A 23,566-nucleotide genomic window follows, 5' to 3' on the forward strand; every position below is an offset into this window, starting at 1 on the left:
ATACAGATACACTCTCACATACATACACCTTCCCTCCTACAGACACACACACACACACACACACACACACACACACACACACACAAATAAAACAATAGTATATTAATGAATGAACATAGAGCAAAAGATTCCCAGGAGGGTTACCCAACAGTTTCTAGAACAGCCTAGATCTTAGTATGGGCTCAGCAAAGACATCTCACCTCATTAGCATTTCACCAAGGTTCGCCTTGGCAAACAAAATATTTCTCTTTGTAGTTAATAAAAAAAGAGTCTATCATTGTTAGAATTCTCATTAATGCTAGAAATGATCTGACATCTCTTTAAAAATTAGAGGGTAAGCCCAAGACACTAGTGCTTGGATTTTTAAAATGCAAATACATACATGGAGTATTGCACGTGCACTAATTCAGTTTTTAGAAATTCCAGGGTGATCAATATTTACTGAGATTATGCATAGCCTAATTACTATCTGTAATGAACTTTCTAATTTTAAGGCAAATTGCCCTTTGGGGTTGGGTATGAAGACAGTATTCTTTTCAGATCTCCTGCTTATTGCAATTTTCAGAACTTACATGCTGTTTGTTAGTAAAGATAGAGATGATATTATTACATTAACTACTACTAGTCTACTCTTCCCATTACTAATACCTTCATTTCCTCTCATTTACTATGTACCAGGATTTATGCTTAGCACAATCCACACAACGCTTTGAAATAGATTGTATTTGCACTTTCCAGATGAGACTATGAGAGGCTGGTATACACAGCACCGTCCTATGCTGTCCAATATGGTAGCCAGTATCAACATGGGGCTATTTCTATTTTAATTGATTAAAATAGCTCATTATCTCAATTGCACTGGCCATATTTCACATGCTCAAGAACCAGATGTATTGGCGGCTATTATATTGGACTGTACAGATTATAGAACATGTCTATCATCATAGAAAGTTCCATTGAACAGTTCTGTCCCATCATTGTTATAGCTGCTCTCCTTTCAGCTGACAGCATCAGTGTGCTGTGTTCTCCTGCCACATTCACCTTCTATTGCCCTTCCATCCTGCTACCCGATCCCAGCAAACGTTAGCATGCCTTTACCTGGTGGTGACCATATCTTCCTTTGATAAATTCCATCATGTCCTTGGTTATTGCTTAGCAAGAAAACATGGAATTTTATCCATTCTTTCATTTGCTTCAGTAGTATTCTATTTATGCTTTGTTATTTTGCTGCTCTTTCTTTCTGCATTTTCAATACATTTTATTTCAGGGTGAATCTTTTAGAAGACATTTTAAACAGCAGTTCAGCTCACCACGCACTGTACCAACCATGCCCCTAATTCAAAGGTCCTCAGACACACAAAAGTGACGACTGCTACCTTGATGACAGTGATTAAAATTTGCCATTTATGGTGAAACACATCCCAAATTCAGAGCTTTTTAAGTATGAAAAGAAAAATCATGTTAGAATTGATAAAATGTAAAGCTTTGAACCTAAACCCTACCACTGAAGTCCACATGGCTATAGACAATTTATCCAACCTCTTCAAGTCAATTTCCTATCCATAAAGCACAGCAATGTCCTTCCCACAGGATAATTGTGTTGTCCAAATGAAAAAAATACATGTAAATGGCCTATTCTCTAATAATTCATAGTCTAGGGTGGAAAAAAATGAAAATAAATAATATATTGTAGAATAGCAAGTATTATAGTGACTAAGTGAACTGCAGGTGTGGTACCAAGGAAAGAGCAATAATAAGCTTTTGAAGGTAGATATTAAGGCAGCTGGGGAAGATGATCAGAAAGGTCTATGAATGTGGTTTCCTCACCCCCTCCTTCAATCATGTGTGAATGCGTCAGAGCATAGTCAATGAATGATTATGTTAAGAAATTGGTTTATTTTTATGGATTGTCAGGAGCAAGAATGGATCATTTTAGTTGGCTTCAAAGGAAAATAACAACCTTTAAGTATATTAGTCTCAGGAAGTAAAACAATGGATAGCAAAATCTTCACTCCAACCTTCCCACAAAGCAACTGTATTTAGTTACCTGAAATAATAAAGAATGAATTTATTCTTCTTGATTTTATCCCTTCTTTTTATTGGGATTCTCTCTCTCTCTCTCTCTCTCTCTCTCTCTCTCTCTCTCTCTCTCTTTCTCTCTCTCTCTCTCTCCCTCCCTCCCTCCCTCCCTCCCTCCCTCCCTCTCTCCTCTCCAAGTAAAATGAGGCTATATTGGTTGATTTTCAGTAACCACTGTCTAATGCTTTCTATCTATTACCTCATTTAATCCTCACAAGTTTAAAATTATTTTAGGGTACAAAAATTATTTAGAATATGCCACTCTAAACCAGGCCTAATGTAACTTAAGAAACCTACAGGATATCCCATTCTTTTTTTTTCTTTCTTTCTTTTTTTTTACCATACAAGCCCTAGAATAAAATGGTTTGATATAAATAATTTACATTGTCTGAAGCATTTAATTAAAATGGCAACAGGTATTGTCTGTGTCATCTTGGGCTCAGCCCTGGCTTACCACATCAGTGCCTCCCTCCCTCATCCTCCTATACCCCCATATGATGGCATTGTCTGTGGGAATCTTCTGCATCTTTTCTTTAGAATTTTACCAGCTACTCCTCATTGTTGCAACGTATTCACTTTACATCAGACCATGTTACACCTTGTCAAAAAACCCTTGAAGTTACTGCTTCAGACATTTGTTTGCTCTCCCATGTTGTCCCATTCTTGCATCTCCAGCTGACATCTATGTTACTCTTACCCAAGACGCAGACTGCCATTTTTGTCTATTCTTCTCTCCAGCTCTGGGAGGCCCACCTTCCACCTACCCTCCTGCTCCCATCAGTAGCCCTGTCTCCCAGAAATCCCTGCCCATCTTGGTACCTCAATACCGCATCAACACGCAAAGTGTTAGACCATGTCCTAACCCCAAAAGATTAAACATCGAAACATTAAAGCTAACAGCATTTAAAGTTCATTTTTATCATTGCGAGAGTAATTGTGGCTCATGTTCAAAGTCTTACAGAACATCTGGCTAAAAGTCCTCAGACCTTTAAGACTACTACCACCACCACTGACAGATCTGCTCACCCCTATTTGTGGGACAGAGGATTTCTTCTTATGGTGTATGGTACTGCTTTGGGGGTCCTTGGACTCTTGCCAGAACTGCTTCTTTCTTTCCATTTTATAACTTAGAGTCAGAAAATGGGAGCAGAGGAAATATATTTCATGCTAAAATACATAATATTTCTTTCATAGAACAAGCCTTATTACTTTGAACTTGGGGCCTTGTATTTTAGCATTTAGTGCATACATTTACTTCCTACCAAAAGAATTGTTCTTAAAACTTCTCTACTTCATATATTCTATATTCTGAACTAGTATAATAATGTATTTATTTCATTTTTAAATATTTTATAAACCTTTTCTAAAAATCCTCATCCCAAGAATATGCTTTTACTGATAGGAGAGAGAGAGAAGAACTTCCATTGGTTGCCTTCTATACACAACCCAACTGGGGATTGAACCCAAAACCTAGGTATGTGTCCTGACCAGGAATCTAACCTGCAACCTTTTGGTGTATGGGATGATGCTCCAACCAATTGAGCTACCCAGCCAGGGCTTTATGAAGCTTTTAAAATATAGTTTAACTGTAGTGCACCCTATTCCTATGCCTTCTCTCTGACCTGTGTTCTACCAGCAGTTCATTTAAATGAAATTAAAGCAGTGAGAATTTATGCAGTTCTCCAGGTCTTGAGATTCCTTGCTTACTATAAAATAAATTAACATTATGAAGGTATAATTTGATATTATTGTTTTATGACATTAGCTGAAAAGTTGGAAATGAGTCATAGGCTTTAAATGAAGCCTTAAAATAATTTCTAGGTGTATATGAATAAAAGCATTAAATAATTTTTAAAAGATTGGTAGGTAGTTTCATATTTTCCTAAGCTGGACTTTTTAATAAAATCTGTTGTTGTGTAGCTCCATCCCTGTGTCACTTAGGTTAAATCAAGGCATGTACTTTTCAGATAATAGAATCCATGAACTCTCATTATTTAAATGTCTAAAATAATTATCAGGTGGAATTTCTGAAGAGAGATCTTGCTAACTCCTAGTATTAACCTATTTGTATATTTTGCACTTGAGTACTATTAAAAGAATACTTAAACAGCATTATTTTAAACAATTGTCCAACCTATCTAACCTTTTTTTCTGCAGTTGTATGCAGGTCACTTTCTTGCCAAATGTGGGGCTGCAGGGCTGGGGCTGCCCAAATTCCATAAATAGCAAGTAGAATATATTTCTACCTTTTCTATGCTAAAGAGAAAAAAATGTGTGTGTGTTGTGTGGACACCCACATACATATACATGATATGAGTAGATGAATGCATGTTTTCAGAAGAAAAACTTGTATAGCTATTGCTTCTCTTTTAGCCTTTTAAAATTAGAAGTTAATGGGTTTTTCTTATTAATAAAAATAATATATATTTTATATGAACCAGGAGGTCACAGTTCAATTCCCCTTCTGGGCAAATGTCTGGGTTGTGGCCTGGATCCCCACTGTGGGGTGTGCAGAAGGCAGCCGATCAATGATTCTCGCTCATCATTGATGTTTCTATCTCTCTCTCCCTCTCCCTTCCTCTCTGAAACCAATAAGAATATTAAAACAATAACAAAAGTCTAGGAAGAAACCAACCACTGCTGATATGCCAATGTTGCAACCAAATGCACACTATCCTTGCAAACTTTCTAACACCATAAGGGTTAAAACTAGACAACCCAATGTTAGATGACAATATCAAATGCATAAGTTGGAGAAAAGAACACATACACACACACAATTGCACAATAGTGGTAGAGATAGGTATATGAACAAATTTCATCAATATAATAGAATCTTCATAATAAAACGAGCCATCAGAGAAAAGGCAGTAATTCTGTTGAATATGGGAAAGACTGGTATCAGAATATGGTAGAGAAGAAGGGAACATTTGTGGATCTTGAGGATGAACAGAACGCAGCAAAACTGGGCAGGAAGCACAATGAAAATGGCCCTCTAAAACATCTACTTATATAAAAACCCTGCGTGTAACATCACATCCAGAAGCATGACCAAGCGGAAGGAAGTCAGTCCTGCAGGGTTCGTCTTGGAAACCTTTCATTCCCAATATAAATTACCGATTCCATTAAATGAAACTTCAATTTCTAGACTCAATATAAAGAGTGAAGTTGGTAAATGTGGGAAACAGTTTATTGCCTTCACTATCTGATAAGCATAGACAGAGAACTCCCCGAAACCCCCCGAAGGCTGGGTGCCTTTGAAGCCCTAGCAAAACTCGGAGCTAGGCGCCACCTCTGTTTGTCCAGACAGTGGTAGCTGAAACTACTCCCCCATTTATTATTATGTAAATCCTTGCTGATGGGCTAGTCTGCTTGTTACTAGGGGGTCACCTGCCTAAGGGCTATGCTATGGGTGCATCCCAGATCAATAAAAGCTTGGTGAGGCCTGAGCACGGAGGAAGTCCTTCGGAGGAAGTCCTTCAGGACTTGCCGCCTGGTCCCCCAATATTGCAAAATTATCTCGTGTCTTTTTCTCTCATTTGCTGTGCGGCTCCTCTTTCAGATACTGAACCCTACTCCACGCAGAATGTGGAGGGAGTCTTACTTGACAGGTAAAACTATTAAAAAGGCCCAACTTCTCATTATTGATGAATGCACCATGGCATCCAGTCATGCAATAAACGCCATAGACAGATTACTAAGAGAAATTTGAATGTTGTATTTGGTGGGAAAGTTCTCCTTCTTGGAGGAGATTTTCGACAATGTCTCAGTATTGTACCGCATGCTATGTGATCAGCCATAGTACAAACGAGTTTAAAGTACTGCAATGTTTGGGGATCTTTCAGAAAGTTGTCTCTTACAACAAATATGAGATCAGAGGATTCTGCTTATAATAGATGGTTAGTAAAACTTGGAGATGGCAAACTTGATAGCAGTTTTCATTTAGGAATGGATATTATTGAAATCCCCTGTGAAATGATTTGTAATGGATCTATTATTAAAGCTATCTTTGGAAATACTATATCTATAGGTAATATTAAAAATATATATAAACGTGCAATTCTTTGTCTGAAAAATGAGCATGTTCAAAAATTAAATGAAGGAATTTTGGATATACTCGATGGAGATTTTCACACATATTTGAGTGATGATTCCGTTGATTCCACAGATGATGCTGAAAAGGAAAATTTTCCCATCGAATTTCTTAATAGTATTACTCCTTCGGGAATGCCGTGTCATAAATTAAAATTGAAAGTGGGTGCAATCATCATGCTATTGAGAAATCTCAATAGTAAATGGGGTCTTTGTAATGGTACCAGATTTATTTTCAAAAGATTAGGACCTAACATTATCGAAGCTGAAGTATTAACAGGATCTGCAGAGAGAGAGGTTGTTCTGATTCCAAGAATTAATTTGTCCCCATCTGACACTGGCCTCCCAGTTAAATTGATTCGATGACGGTTTCCCATGATGCCAGCATTTGTAATGACTATTAATAAATCACAAGGACAAACTCTAGACAGAGTAGGCATATTCCTACATGAACCCATTTTCGCACATGGTCAGTTATATGTTGCTTTCTCTCGAGTTTGAGGAGCATGTGACGTTACAGTTAAAGTTCTAAGTACTTCATCACAAGGGGAAGTAGTCAAACACTCTGAAAGTGTTTTCACTCTTAATGTGGTGTCCAGGGAGATATTAGAATAAGTCGGATCACTTTATCAGTCATTGTTTGCATCACTGTTGTTTTTATATCATGATTTTGTTGTTTTCATATCATGTTTTTGTTTTCATATCATGTTTTTGTCATTTTTATATCATGCCTCTGTTGTTGTTATATCCTTTTGTTACTATTTATTTATTAATAAATTTATATATTATTTTCATGTACATTTTAGTAATTTCCTTTCATTCTCACACTTCTATTATAGAGAAAGGGCAAATAGAAATATTAAAATATCTCTGCCAATTAATTCTCTTTTTTAAAAAAATATATTTTATTGATTTTTTACAGAGAGGAAGGGGGAGGGATGGAGAGTTAGAAACATTGATGATAGAGAAACATCGATCAGCTGCCTCCTGCACACTCCCCTCTGGGGATGTGCCTGCAACCAAAGTACATGCCCTTGACTGGAGTCGAACCCGAGATCCTTAAGTCCACAGGCCGATGCTCTATCCACTAAGCCAAACCGGTTAGGGCAGTGGTTGGCAAACTGCAGCTCATGAGCTAATGTGGCTCTTTGGCCCCTTGAGTGTGGCCACGAAGTTTCAATCGCACTGTACGTGCACACCCGCACATGATATTTTGTGGAAGAGCCACACTCAAGGGCCACAGTTTGCCGACCACTGGGTTAGGGCAATTAATTCCCTTTTAATGTGCACAAATTTCGTGCACCAGGCTACTGGTGTTATATTGGAAGGAGGGTCAGTAGAAAATGAAGGGAAGGAATGTGTTATAATTACTTACCTATACTTACAACCTACTATGTGTTATACTTATCTTGATCCTGTGCTATTAGGATTATTGTTCCCATTTTTACAGATGAGGAAATATTCATATATCTTAAATCCACAAAATTTAAAACAAACTACTGTAATATCTGTTCCTTTCATTAATTTATTCTGAAATAAATTTCACCTATTATAAGAAGTAAGTGTGAGTGAATGAACAATATCTTCTTTTAGTTAAAAGTGAATCAAGAAGTCTGAAAGGATAAAAATAAGTGATTAACCTGTTCTGAATATATGTTACAACAAAAATAAGCATAAAAATATGTACATAGAAAGACTGTCTAAAAAGATAAAGAAGTGGGCAAAGAACATGACAGTTATTTCAACAACAATACAAAAGAATTTAAATCCTAATAAACATATAAAAAACATTTAAGGAGCTCTTATCAAAGAAATGTAAATTAAAATACAGAGACTTAATTTTCATTTGCAAAGAGTCGAAAAATTGCAGTCCTGAATACCTATGGCAAGGTCAAGCTTGCAGGTGCATATTGATGATTCTGGACTGCTTGGAGGTTAATCTGTCCTCCCATGTCTTTTTCCCATACCATAGATCCATCCTAAAATATAATGGTTTTTATGGTTGCTCTTTCGTCTCTAGGAAATTTTGTTACTATTCCTTGCAAAGACTGAAAGCACCCTGGGGTTTCACAATAGTAAGGCTCCTTCCTTAGAGTTAGAAATAAGTTATTTTTTAAATGAATAGAAATTAGAAACCACTTTAGATGGAATCTGACTCGGGAATTGCCATGTAAGAATTTATAGTTATAAGATAACTATACAGAAAAAAGAAGCCTGCTTTTCTTGGTCTCATGCTGTAGTTTACATTTGACTATGACTAATAAAAATAGGGCCCTTAGAAAGCAATGACTCATATCTCGCTAGGCTATAGGACATCACGGAGATTGATGAGATTGTTATTTGGGAGAGTAAGGAACACAACATACATCAACTTAAATTTTGTTTCGCTAAATCAGAGGAATACCCAGAAGACTATTTCAAAATAAATTCCCAATAATTTATTTCTGCTACCAAAACTATTTCTCTCAATTATGTATGGTTGATGATGTCATGTGTCACTCCCAAACTAAAAATAGCATGATCAATCCAGATCTCATCACTGGCTAAATATACCTGGAACTAAAGCTACTCATCAAATATTGCCCACAGAATTTTAGTTTAGTCTGAGTGATTTAAGTAATCCCTGTCTATAAACGTAACCATCTCTAGAGCATTCTTTTTCTTTTATTAAGAACCTAGAGGCCTGTCCACGAATTCCTGCATGGGAGGAGTCCCTAGGCCTAGCCGGAGATAAGGGCGATCAGGCAACTGGGGTGATTGGGGCCAGCCTGTGCGAGGGACCATGGGAGGTTGGCCGGCCTTGGGAGGTTGGCTGTGGGAGCTCACTGACCACCAGGGGGCAGCTCCTGTGTTGAGCGTCTGCCCCCTGGTGGTCAGTGTGCATCATCGTGACCAGTCATAATGGTCGCTTAGGCTTTTATATATATAGATTGTGCAAATAAAAACACAGTAAGATTTGGGTCAGATTTAGATTGGGGTGTGTTTTTTAATTTCACTCCATTCGTTTTTACAGCCCTGATAACAAATGATTAAAAAAATCAGACCGGAGCACTAAATAACTAATTTTAGTTTAATAAGACTGAAGACATATTATAATCAATTTTATGAAGATGATTTGGGCTAAATTTAGTTAAAATGAGTGAAGTAAGTAGATAATGGAGTATTTATCTTTTTGAAAAAGAAAGCTAGGTGGGGAGGCTTTCAGCTGCTGCAGAGAAGTTTTAACTAGGAAGCCTCCAGTCACAACGGACCATTATGTTTCTAATTGCCCTTATTAACAGAAGAAAGAGGAGCACAAAATTTACTCTGGAGAATTTTAGGTATCCTGCTGTTTTCAAATAAGCTAAGTGGTATTGGTCAACATGTTTTAGATTTACAAGTTGGGTTTTATCAGCAGAAGAACAATGATGTCAGAAAACTAAGCAAACCAAATACTTAAAAGAAAAACTGACAAACTAAATGTGCTCCTAGATGGTTTGTGTGTGTGTGTGTGTGTGTGTATTCTTTTGTTTTGCCGCCCCCCCCCCCACTCCATCCCTAAAAAGCTCTGAATTTGAAACACCTACTTGTCTAATTAACAATAATAAAAAAAATTGTCCATGTGTTTCTGTTTTTAGCCAACGGAAAGACTATGCCTTTTTTTTTTTTTTTTTTTGTAAGCTCTATTGGAGCAAGCAGTTCTTCTTCTGAGACTATCAATACTTAGCATTCTGTAGTTGAAATCTTGTGATGCTCAAAACATTCTCGTGCATTTCACAGCATATATCAGGGAGATTTGTCCACTTGGCAGAAGAATGTATCCAATTTTCCAAAACTTGAGCATTCTTAATATTTCAGTGTGTGTGTGTTTTCAGAGTAAAGAGTGGGAGAGTATTTTTCATTGAATTATTCCTTGGTATTATCCAATTATTTGCATTTTCATATTTTACAGTCTGATTATTTTTGTTCTTCAGTGCATCTACCATTCACTACCTCTTTCATGGATACCTACTTCAGTTCCATTTATTCTAAATCTCTCTTTTTTTTAAAAAAAAAGTATTTTAGTGGTTTAAAAGTGCCTGGAAAGTACTGCCTGATATAAAGTGAGTAAATAATTTAAGACAAGGAGAAAACAGATCAGTCCATTATCAAATAAAAATTGGACCAGACAGAGTTAACCGTTGAAAAGGCAAGGAAGACTTTACTCAAGACTATTGCAATAAGGGAGTGAAATTGAACTCAACTCCCCTGAAACAAAAAGCAGGAAGATTTTTAAATGCTGGAGTAAAATAATGGAAAATCCTGGAGAACTATGGGGATTCATGAAGGGGGACGTTTGGTCAAAGCAGTTAGGCCATTTCTCTTTGCTAATGGACACTTGTCAAAGTTAGGCTCCTACCCCCCCCCCCCCCCCCCCCGCCACAGAGACTGGCAAATAGAGGTGGTATCTTTCTTGATGGTTGTGCTTCAAAAGATAACTCCCAGATCCTTGAGAAAGACATTCTAGGGTTGTGGAAGATCTATATCTCAAAGAGGCAGATAAAGAATTTACTGTTGCAAGTTTCTAAAGTAAATATTCTAAGAAATAGAAGGTCAAGTGGCCATAAGGAGGAAGACGCCTTTCTAAAACTTAAGCTGAGGGGGATGTTAAGGCCATCTCAGTCACCAGGTCATCAAAACAAGAGATGGTCAGCTAATAATTAACAAGAGACTTTCAGTCCATAATATGAAGCAGTTACATCGAGAGAGAAATCAGGTTCCGATGTGCAACTTCAACGAGCATCCTCCAGACCAGACCTGAAATCAGCAGTAGTGCAGCATCAAGTCATGTCAAGTTGTCAAGTGTTCTCATCACACCCGAGTCAACTGAATCAACACTGCTGTTTCTGCTCTGACTCTGGTTGTGATTCACTTGATTCAGTTTGACATTTCTTTGAAAAATCTTCTACCTGATTATAGCATGTGGCTAGCCAATGTCTACTCTTGGATTTTTCCCACATAGCACACACACTTACACATACAATTCAGTTTCATGGAGAATTCATACCTTCCTTTTTTCCTCTCTGATATGTCATTAGACCCTTACATTCTATAAACAATGTTTAATTTTTAGCTTATGATGCTACCCAATATTGTTACCAGCGGTAAATATAATAACCCCAGTCCTCTATAAATTAGAAATAAAAGAGGACAGAACAATATACATGGTGGGGGAAAGTAGGTTTATAGTTGTTCTTATGGAAAATAAAACAATAATTAATAGCCGAACCGGTTTGGCTCAGTGGATAGAGCGTCGGCCTGCGGACTCAGGGGTCCCAGGTTCGATTCCGGTCAGGGGCATGTACCTTGGTTGCGGGCACAACCCCACTGGGGGGCGTTTAGGAGGCAGCTGATCGATCTCTCTCATCGATGTTTCTGGCTCTCTATCCCTCTCCCTTCTTCTCTGTGAAAAATCAATAAAATATATTTAAAAAAAAAAACAAAAAAAAACAATAATTAATAAATAATAATACAAGAATAAACTCTGGTTTGTGCATTCATGATTGTAAACCTACTTTTGCCCCACCTGATCTTTACCCTCTATTTATTTTGAAAGGCTTCTTAATATTTGGAAACTTATCTGGAACTGGATGGAGCCCCCTTCCTTGCAGGAGATATAAATGTGACCATTTTTAGTCTTTTACATAGACATGAAGTCATGTGAGAGGTGAAACTGAATCCTTACTTATTGATTTTTATATCTCAACCTCAAAGTTGGTAAATGTTCAAAAAATGTTAGTCATGTTTCAGTGCATGAACCCATCCAAGGTTTCTGTGAGCTCCTGGGGGCTTATATTCTTGAGGTCTGCCTTAGCTCTAAGTTCCTGTCCACAGACTCTTGATCTCACTCGCATTTCACCTTCTCTCTAGGCCCCGTGGTCGGCACACTGCAGCTCGTGAGCCACATGCGGCTCTTTGGCCCCTTGAGTGTGGCTCTTCCTAAGCCTTAGGAGCACCCTAATTAAGTTAACAACAATGTACCTACCTATATAGCTTAAGTTTAAAAAATGTGGCTCTCAAAAGAAATTTCAATCGTTGTACTGTTGATATTTGGCTCTGTTAACTAATGAGTTTGCCAACCACTGCTCTAGGCCAACCCAGATATGGAACTCAACCCTTATTCCTTGATCGTCTTTGAAACCTCTCACAAAACAAATTACCAAGCAAAAAGTTAACAAACTTTATTAATGTTTTGGGCAATGTGTGTGGGTGTGCCTGTGTGTGCAGAAATTTAAAATATAATATTAAACTTTTTTTTCAATTACTTTAGTGACCTTGACATCAGTTTGTTTTATAGGTTCAATCCTCATTTGCCTCTTCTTTTCCTTTCCTTAAATTTATGTTAATTCCTCATGCAAAGCAGTTTAGCTTTCCCTTTTTTTTATGGTCTTCTTTTATAAAAGTAAAGCTTCTAAGACCTGACGTTTTACAACCAGACAGAATTACCAAGCTATTTCTCTGAATATAAACATTCTCATGAAAAACATTTGTCAGCTGTTCAAATAACCATTTCCATCTCTCTTCAACATTTTATATTCTAGAGTTATCAGGATGTGGAATGTCATACTCAACATGCTCCAAGCTCACATCAAGTTAATTGTGCCTAAAAGTTGAATTGCTAAATAGGAAACTAATGGAAAATATTTGTCATCTATTTAGGGTATCTCTTTGCCCAATACAGAGCTAATTAAGAAACATAATTAATAGAGCTCTATCTTTTCAGGCCAGGAACAGAGATTTAACCCTATGTTCTTTTCTTTCCTGCCTCAATTCTATCAGCATAAGATCATTCTTTCATTTCAACATAGTATTCTAACATTTTTATCTTTCTCACATTCATTCATTCCTTCATTCAGTAAGATGCTATTTACTTTGTATCAATATAACATAGAAGTCAAGTGGAGCTTAGATCAAGTAAATCAGAAAATAAATAGTAAAATTTCATATGGTACAAAATGCTAATAAAATAAAGTAGGGTACTAGGTAAAGGGGGGGAAGGTGGTAGCTCTTTTAGATGGCATGGTCAGACCCTCTAGAAGCATGGGAAAGTTGACAAGACTTGAATAATAAAGAGCTAGCTATGGACAAATCTAAGGAATAATATACCAGGTAATGGAAAGGGTAGAGATAAAAGCCCTAACATGGGACTTGGCTTGAAAACTTCAGGGAATAGAAAGGGGGGGGGGGCGGGAAATGCAAAACAAAACAGCATGGCTAGAATATAGAGAACAAAGAAGAGAATGGTAAGACATGAAGTCACAGAGGTTTGAAGGAATGAAATAGTAGATCCGGGTATAGAATTTGGATTTTTTCTAAATCATACTAGAAGGTATTTTTAAAAGGGGTATGATTTTATCTAACTTGTCCTTTTTTTGAATCACTTTGCTGTGTGGAGATTATCTTTTGTATTGGTTGTCTTAAAATTTACCTTAAAGAGTCATCTTAAAACTATGGTGCACTCTCTTCAAATTGTCTTCCAGACAAATGCACTAAATTTATGTATTGTGAGCATGTACTATGTTCCTGGCACTGGGCTAGACGTGAAGATTCAACAATGACAAGGAAGTGATTCCCATAACCCAAAAACACACATTGGAAAAGATTTTGTTCTGTTTACTGTAGACAGTTAATATTCTCCACATTCTTTGCATTCTTATTAGAATCAGTATGACCTTCCATGACCTTTTGTGGATCATGGATTTTTAGGCCTAAACTGTATTCCTCCAACCACTTTATACAAAATAAAGGTTTAAGAATGTATTTGCATTTTCATCTTATTCTTGGAATCCTTTTCAATTTCATGATGAGTTGTCCGAGTTCTTTTTAGTAGGAAAACTGAATTCATAGTATGGAGTAGAAAAATATAGCACCTATACAAAACTTTCTTTCTGTAGAGTGGCATTCCAAGTTAATTCAAGGTTGGATATATATTAATTAAACTAGGAAAATATTTGTAGAACCAGATCACAAAACAGAGTTTCTGTGTTAGGTCATTTCTAGCTCATCTCCATATTGAAGTGCAAATATGCTGAGAGTACAGATTGCCTCGCAGACTGCCAATCAAATGCCTGATTATTTGTGAATGTTTCTTGACCTTGAGGATGACCTTGAACAAGAGGGAATTCTTTGGGTAGGACACAGGGAAAGAAGCTAATCAAACAAATAGACAAAAAGCTCAGGGAAACACCAATTTTCTGTTGAGACTGGATCCCGCTAAGCATGACGCTGGGGCTTTCTCTGTACTTTGGACCATTTGTCTTACTTCCCGTCTTTCCTTCTCTTTTCATTGGGCTTTAACATTTTAAGGATTTTTCTCAGTCTGTCTCACACCCCGTTGTGCCCTCTATTTTATCTGTACTTTTTGGTTTGTTTTCTATTCTATTTTTCCCATAATACAAGAGATGCATGCATTAAACAAGAGTCACTAAAGGACTGGGTCTGTGAAAAATCTATTTTGAAGTTGGAGGAAAAGGCAAGGCAGCTTTCTAAACATTCTTTTCCCTTGAGGCAAAATTCTGCTCAAAAAAATTGTTTTCCTCCTTCGAAAGAATTAAAATTTTGACCACTGAGCATTTTGGAAACAGTTGTATATTGTGTCTTACAAATCCAGTTTCTTCATAGACCAAGTGCTGGTTAATGGCAATACCTTAGACCTTTTCTCATCTTTGTAAAAAGAACTGTTTATGGATGATAACATGTGGTTATAGAAATCCTTCAGATTTCATAAGGAATACGTGCTCCTTTCATTCCTAAAACAGTACATATCAAAGACTTATTTTAAGCAAAGCCTAAGTCCCCATAGTACTCCTTGTCAAATGGTGGAGAAAGATGAGAAAATAACTATCATGCTACAAATGATAGGGGTTGTGACATTTGGATCAGGGGTTATAGAAGTATAGTCATGGTTACCTTGCTAAGAATGATGGTCAGGAAACCCTTTTAAGAAGGCTGACACTTAGCTGAGCCATAGGGACGGGTAGAATTTAGCCAGGAAAGGGAGGAGAGAAGCAGGTTCCAGGCAGAAGAATCAGCGTATGCAAAAGGCAAGCACCAAGGACTGTGGTAAAGTCTGAACATGAACAAAAGTCTGAGCACAAAAGGTTTGGACGGGAAAAGAGATTCCCTTGGTAAGATGTGATCATAGCAGATCATCTTAGAGCCTGTGTGCCATTCTAAGGTTTACTTTCCTTGAAAGGCACCCAAGGATTTCTGGTAGGGGAAAATGAATGAATGGATTTGCATTTGTTGACTATTCACTCTTGTAGTATGAAATGAGGTGGACTGGAAGGTACAGGCAAAGAGAATAATTATTATTTTTTAATATATTTTATTGATTTTTTTTATAGAGAGGAAGGGAGAAAGAGTTAGAAACATCAATGAGAGAGGAACATCAATCAGCTGCCTCCTGCACACTCCCTACTGGGGATGTGCCCGCAACCAAGGCACATGCCCTTGACCAGAATCGAACCTGGGACACTTGAGTCCGCAGGCTGGCGCGCTATCCACCGAGCCAAACCGGTTAGGACCAAAGAGAATAATTAGGAAACAATTGCAAAACTCCAGATAAGAAGTGATGAGATTTTGTCTGTAGTCCTGGGAATAGAGGAGAGAGGAATTATTTGAGAGATGATTAAGGGCGGAATACAGGACTTCTTGAATAATGAGAAGAGGGAGGAAGAAATTTGTGGTGGCTGTCAGGTTTCCAGTTTTGGCACCTGGCAGCTCTAATGCTAATCATTGAGATAGAACAAATTGATGGAAAACCTGTTGGGGGAAAGACTGTGATTCAGTCTCAGCCATGTTGACATTGAGGTCCTGATTATAAGGCTGCATGCAGAGCAACATGCCCAAGTTTCATTGTGATTACTGGGGTACATACCTCACCCATGACTCTCCATCTGTGAGGAAGACACACTGCAGTGGTAGGAAACACTAAAAGAATGTGAAAGGCTGCTATCAGAAGTGGATAGATGAGTAAGCTTAGAGCCGGATTGACAAAATAACTGCAGCACTTCAGCAAGGAAAGATACCTCCTACTCCACTCTTCGCTCATCCTCCTGCAAGGGGCAGTGATGGTAGCCCCGCCCTGGTTTGAAGCCCACACCCCATATGAGATACCCTCCCATGATGCCAGTGATGGGCCCTCTACCTCGTGGGATGATGTCCACGGGACCTACTCCTGGAATGAGGCCACCTATGGGAGGGCACGGGCTAATGATGCCTGGGCCTCCAGTGATGAGACCTCCCACCAATCCCATGATGGTGCCCAATCGGCCAGGAATGACTCTCCCAGACAGATAAGGGGAGCCCCTCAGCTTTATATTTCTTGTTCCAGTTCACCAGGAGATCGGGGTGCTGCAACTCTGGGAGTTTTCAAACAGCATGACAAGGAAGACTCATTCCCTCTTCCTACCAAAGAGAGAATAGTTGTAGAGGGAAACAGCAGGACCAAAATAAAAAGCAAATTTTCATTTGTATTGTGAAAATAAAATTGCCAACTCTTTTAGTTTCAAAAAAGTCAATGAAAACAGCAATTAACATGGTTCTCATATAAAGTCAAAAATTATAGTGGCTCATTCAAGATTTACTCCTTTCCTCTACATGAAAATATTTTTACTTTAAAAAGTCATTTATGTTTACTACCACTTCCCCAGCTTAGTCTATTCTCTGGAGAAATGTCACACTTGCGGACTTGATATTCACATGTTCCATAAACACTTTATTATTAATCCTTTAGGGTATATACTTGCAAATATTTTGTTTCTCTGTTGCATTCCTTATGCAATGTCATGCTCATATTACTGCAAACAGAGTAGTGAAGAAGGAATGGAATAGCAAGCCCTGGCCAGGTGGCCCAGTTGATTGGAGCATTACCCGACCAGCAAATGTTGTGGGTTTGATTCCTAGTTAGAGCACATACCTAGGTTCTAGGTTCAAACCCCCATTGGAGCCTGTATGGGAGGTAACTGATCAATGTTTCTCTCACATCAACATTTCTCTTTTTTTCTCTCTCCCTCCCACCCCTTTCCTCTCTCTTTTAAAATCCATGAGCATATCCTCCGGTGAGAATGAAAAGGAAAGAATGGAGTAGAAAGATCTTGCTGGTTATCAAATCTGTCCACTCTTCCTTGTCAGTATTTCTTACGTTTGTCCTTTCCTCACTTTACCTCTCACCATTTTCCCAAAATAGGAACCTATCTCTCCGTAGCCTGGGATACCTTTACCAGAGTTCTTAATTGCCTACCACAGAAATGGATTCTGCTTGATTTATGCAGAAAATAAATTTATTGAAAGGCGATTGAGTAGTTTTCAGAATCACAGGGAAGGTGGAAAAACAAGCTTGAAAAATAAGAAAAAACAAAGGGACTAAGTTTCAGGGTCACCCCACAAGCATAGGACAAGGAAGACCCTCACCGCTCTCTCTGGCCCAGCTGCCCTGGCTGCCAGCAAAACCAGCTGTGGCAGTCTCTTCCACCACTGGAATCAATTCTGCACTGTTGCTGCTGCTCTGCCTCACTAACTCCAGATTCAAAATCCCAGGTGGTTGTGTCTGATTGCCTAATCCTGGATTGAAAGTATGTCCATGCCCTATTTTCCAAGTTTCCAGGGAAGGCAAGTATCTGGGCTTTTCCACTTCTGTAGCTGGACATAGCACCCTCCCACTAACACTCATGTTGTGGAAAATTCTCCAATTATAGGCAAGAGAGTCCAAATCAAGGCAGCCACAGAAATGTAGGAGTCCTCCTTAATAACCAACTTTCCTCCTTGTTCTAGTCATTCATGTTTCTGTTTTCCTTTAAGCACTGTTTTGGGCATGTGCTATGTACTCATGGGGAAGATATCAAGATTGCATGGACCTGATGAAGGCTTTCCCAAAACATAACTATTATTATATTTGACACTATCATAGTTTCCAATAACTTAAAATCTTCAACATAGTATTCAAAAATATCAATTGATTTCTCTTACATATACCATCTTTTTTTCTTATTATTTTTGAACATAAATTCTCTTCTCCAACTAGGATCATTATCTTCCAATTTATATATATTACTATGCTCATTTTCTGCAAAACCCCTGATCCATTCGCCTGTTTCTCCCTAGCCCGTGCCTGAACTCATTTTATTTCTTCTCCAAGTAGCACTCCAATTCTGTGCTTTGCCTCCTTCGGGATTTCAAATGAGAATCATGAAATTAAAGGCATACTTACTGAGAAATCATACAGTATTTATGAATACTAAGTCATACCTGTGCCTTGTTTTATAAACACGCTGTGTGGGTCCATTTTAAATGTAGATAGTTTTACCTCTCCAATTGGACTGTGAATGACTCAAGGATCTTAATTGCTAGTGTATCTCCTCTGCCACATCAGTCACGTTAAATGCAGAGTCTACTCCATGTGTCTGTGGAATAGCTGAGCAGAAGTCTGGCCAGCTTCAACTCTCACCACACACTTTCAAGGAATTTGGGATCCTGGAGCCTAGTCTTCTGAAACTTACTTTGTTTTGTTCTCTCCCACAATCTCTAACTCTAGGTAAATCCTAGTCATCATTCCACAAATGTACAAATTTCATATTATAGTGGGAACCAGGCACGGATGACTGGGCACAAATTAACTATCATTATTAGCAATTACCTGAAGCAAGTGTCCAGGTGATACCAACAGTGTCATCTTCATAGAGGAAGGATCACATTATTAAAAAATTGAAAAAGTTAATTTCCATACTACATCACATAATGTTTTTATGCTTTGCAAAGTCAAAACTGAAAAGAAATGGGTTTCATTTAAGAATCTGATTATTTTGTCATTGTCACACAGTGACATTAATTGGGTACTAAATTTGCAAAATGCCTTTGCGAATGCAAACAAATGTGTCCTCTGTAAATTAAGGAAAAAAAACAGATGCCTGTTTCTCACACAAAGTTCCCTTCTGATGTTGTCAGAGCAGTACTTTTTCAGAGAATGAGTTTGGGCAGATGGCATTATAATTCAAATAAGATGAAATAGGCTTCCAAGTGCATCCATATCATCTTCCCCTGTGAATGCCAGAAGAATTTTTAAAGTTTCTAATGTATCTGTGTCCTCATAAATATAACCTGCTATTAAATAAACTCTAAAGATTACATTATGACTCTCATGTTAGCTGAGACATCTTTCCAAATCAGGTATTAGGAAATATCGGCAACATGTCCAATAATATCTATTGCACAACAAGGAAGTGCAATGCAAAAGGATTTGAAGATTATTGAACTCATTCTCCTAACGTGCAATGTGAGAATTATGTCAGAGTTCCGGAGACATTCATCATAAAGGATAAAGGCACAGTTGGCCAGGTCTCTCATCATGTGACTCTTCAGCTTTTGTTACCAATGTTTAGAACACTGGGGATCTTAAGAAAGGACAGTCCAGAAAGCACCTGCATCTCCCAACGTTATCAAAAATAACTCAAGTTGTGGCATCTGGCAAATGATTTAACCGCAGTTAAATAATATCCCTTCTCATAGAGTTGTTATGAGGATCAAATGAGATGATTTATGTAAAGCACTCAACACAGTGCCTGATACATAGCATCAATACATTGTAGCTAACTTGTATTTCTATGGTGCTCAATAACTGCAGTGGAGGTAGGAATGGGTATCACTTTTATAATTTTGCCTATGAAAAAAATTAAAGGATAACATCCTATGTATGTTGGGTTGGGAACATAAATAGCATTTATTGCCGTTGAATGCCAAACTTTTTCAGTGTAAACTCCCATCAGTAAGAAGAATTGGCAGGTAAATACTGAATCTTATTTTACAATATAAGTAAAGGGAAACTTCTCTATAAAGCATTTACTGTCATCTTCAATTCCCACCATAAATGGCCATTCCTTTGTTAGTGCACCTTTGCATACTTCTACCATGATATGTCCCAAGTTATTGAATTTCTTTTATTTACACATCTCCTTTACACAGAATTTTTTTTTAATTTTTAGCTCTTAGCATAGTATTCAGTAAATCTTGAAGAAATGAATAATGAATTTGATATTATTCAAAAATGGAATAATAACAATAAAATATCTCTCTCCACTATGGCAAATATAAAGCCCTATAGGAAAAATGAAAATGAACCCAGTAACATCTGAAAATCTCTTCCTGTGATTTCTATGATTCTCTTAAACATTCCAATATTCTTATATGTATTTTGCTGAAAAAATATGATATTGGATACCTTCGTTTATAAGAAATTTGACGTCTAATGAGAGTTTAAACTATTGCTCTTAGAAAAAGTTTGAGAGAAATTGGAGATCTGTCTCAGTAAATGGTATTTTTAGATTTTAAAAATAAAAAAATGAATTTGAAAGTGTACAATGTGATGTTGTTTGCAAAATTAAACTAAAAACATGGGGAAATCTTGCAAAGTATTGGCTTGTCCATGTTATTATAAGATGTAATTAAGTATAGTATTATAAGTCTGGTTATTAAAAGCACACAATATCCATAATGGGGAAATAAAAGCTACTAAAATTCTGTTATCAAAAGCAATGGAACTAAAACTGTAAGCCTTTTTTCTATTTTTTTCTTTTTACTAAAAAATTTTTTTTAATCTCTATGTACTTCTCTAACACTTGTGTTAGGACATTGACAGAGCACAAAGTTAGCTTTATGGAACACAACCAATATCAACATTTTATTTTTTCTTCTTCCTTTCCACCTCAACCCAGCACACCTGAAAATATCTGAAATATTTGGCAAACACTTTCACCACAAGAATACCTAACTGAAATAGGTTAACATTTGTTTAAAAAAACAACAACCATAAAGTAACAACTACTGTATTAATGTCATAAGAAGCCGAAACTCCTTGTGTCTCCCAAATCTCTATCTGAGGTTGCTCTTCAGATAAAGATACAAGACTTTTTTAAAAAATATATATTTTATTGATATTTTACAGAGAGTAAGGGAGAGGGATAGAGAGTTAGAAACATGGAAGAGAGAAGCATCGATCAGCTGCCTCCTGCACATCTCCTACTGGGGATGTGCCCGCAACCAAGGTACATGCCCTTGACCGGAATCGAACCTGGGACCCTTCAGTCTATAGGCCAACGCTCTATCCACTGAGCCAAACCAGTTAGAGCAAGACTTTGTTTTAAAATCTTCCACAGACCTCATTCATTCCTTTCACAAATAGCTATGCTGAATACCCAGTATCAGTTTTAGGGGATAACAAATATGAGTAAGACATGCTCCCTGTCTTTAAGCTTCTCACCCTAAGGGAGACAAAACAAATGGTGGCAGTATAGTCTTGACAACTCACCAGAAGCACCTTTCCTCAAGGGCATCCCATATTCCTCTCTCACCTTCTTTGCTGTTTGTCTTTGCTGCCAATAGAGTCCTTTTCAATCTGTCCTATGACATCTGATCTTACTGGGTTTTCCAACACTCACCTCTTGCTATGAAACTTCCCTCAATCACAGCAGTTTTAGAGCCACCTAATTTGTATATCTATTAGTCTGTTGAGTATAACATTTTAACACCAATCAAGCAGCTTATTCAGTTTCTTCACCACTTATTTATTTTGCAAATAAAAACTATCCTTTTTCTAACCCTGTAATTCTAAAACACAGATTTTTATCTTTTACTTTTAAGTATTATCTTTGAATGGCAAAAATTGATTGATCTTTGAGAGTAGATTTTTTCATCACACAAAATTTTTCTAAAAGGTAAATGTCACCATATCAAAGAGAATGTCACAATGAAAATATAATTATTATCTTAATTATACTTTTAATTCAAGGCCTATATTTGTACTACTAATGAGCTTTTGATGTGTGACCTAACAAAATAATTTTAAATATACTTGTTACTTTACATTTTTCTAAAAAAAAAAAAACACTGTACCATCATATTATTATAAAGACTCATTTAGTTATATATTAAATAGAAAAATATAATCCAACATAATTGTATTTGTTTTTTAAGTATTTTTTATTTTTAATTATAGTTTATGTACAATATTATATTGGTTTTAGGATACAACCCAGTGAATAGACATTTATATACTGGTGATTATATGAAAAAGAAGAAGATGATGATAATGATAGAGCAACAACAACAGTAGTGGTAGTAACAGTAGTACCTAACATTTATTGCATGCCAAGCATATCATGCACTCTATGGCTCTATTCCTTACATCATGCAAGATGAAGAAACTGAGGCTTATCTAAGAATACCCAAAATTCAAATCAGCTCTGCCTGACTCCAAAGCCTGTAATATTTTTGTCAAATATATTCACATAAGTACTTAACTTTAGTTTAATTTATGCTAGCATATCAAGTTTGGTGTTTGCAAACTGCAATTCATGTAAGAAATTTTTTTATTTTAATTTTATATAACCACATTTGCTTTGGCGTCTTTGTTACTATTGAAAAAGAGCTTTACCATTAAAAGCTTTTTTTCTTAACTTTTTAGTGCAGTGGTTCTCAACCTATGGGTCGCGACCCCTTTGGGGGTCGAACGACCCTTTCACAGGGGTCGCCTAAGACCATCGGAAAACACATATATAATTACATATTGTTTTTGTGATTAATCACTATGCTTTAATTATGTTCAATTTGTAACAATGAAATTGGGGGTCACCACAACATGAGGAACTTTATTAAAGGGTCGCGGCATTAGGAAGGTTGAGAATCACTGTTTAGTGTAAAACAGCATTACTAAGGTAGGGTGGGGTATGGTGGTAGTAGCCTGTCAATATTAAAGCACATTTTTCCCAATGGATCTCTCCTCTTCCATCGAAGACTGTGCCAGGTAGTAGATGAACAGGTATCTTTAGGGTGATGAGGGTGGGTTGTGGTCAGCCAGCTGTTCTCTTACTTTGCTGGTCACTGCTGTGATAGGGCTTACACCTGCTCAAGCTATGGTCCCTCCCTTTCTCTCTAATTGTAACAGCTCCACACCATGCGTCCCCTTCCACAGGGCTTTGCACCTCCAAGTCCTACTGCAAACCAAGGCGCATGGAAATTACACATTGATTCTTGACTCTCCCTCTTTATATCCCCACTTCAGCCAGCCTAAAATAGGTGCCTGCTTAAAAAGAGGGAGATTCCACATAAAGAAGTGTGGTGGGAGGGGGAGAAGTATGTTAATATGTTTTTAAAACTTTTGTCTTTGCATATACTTGCATCTGGACTGTGTGCCCTGTGTGTATCAGACTTGATTCTAAAAATACAAACATAGAAGAACCTGAAACTACATTTAAAAAGTAACCAAAGTCCTAGCCTAGCCTTTGTGGCTCAGTGGTTGTGCGACTACCTATGAACCTGGAGGTCATGGTTTGATTCTCGGTCCAGGCACATGCCCGGGTTGTGGGCTCGATCCCCAGTGTGGGGC

General features: G+C 37.4%; 1 protein-coding gene and 1 pseudogene across 4 annotated transcripts in view; both read left to right on the top strand.

The window, feature by feature from the left end:
- Window positions 1-23,566, top strand: part of MAGI2 (membrane associated guanylate kinase, WW and PDZ domain containing 2) — a 1,132,900-nt gene that overhangs the window by 815,749 nt on the left and 293,585 nt on the right. The window lies entirely within an intron of this gene.
- LOC308527175 (U1 small nuclear ribonucleoprotein C-like) lies at window positions 16,034-16,491 on the top strand (annotated as a pseudogene). The gene has a single exon. The product of its transcript is annotated as a U1 small nuclear ribonucleoprotein C-like (transcript).

Source organism: Myotis nattereri (assembly GCF_964212035.1).
Source record: "Myotis nattereri genome assembly, chromosome: 11".
Classification (NCBI taxonomy): domain Eukaryota; kingdom Metazoa; phylum Chordata; class Mammalia; order Chiroptera; family Vespertilionidae; genus Myotis; species Myotis nattereri.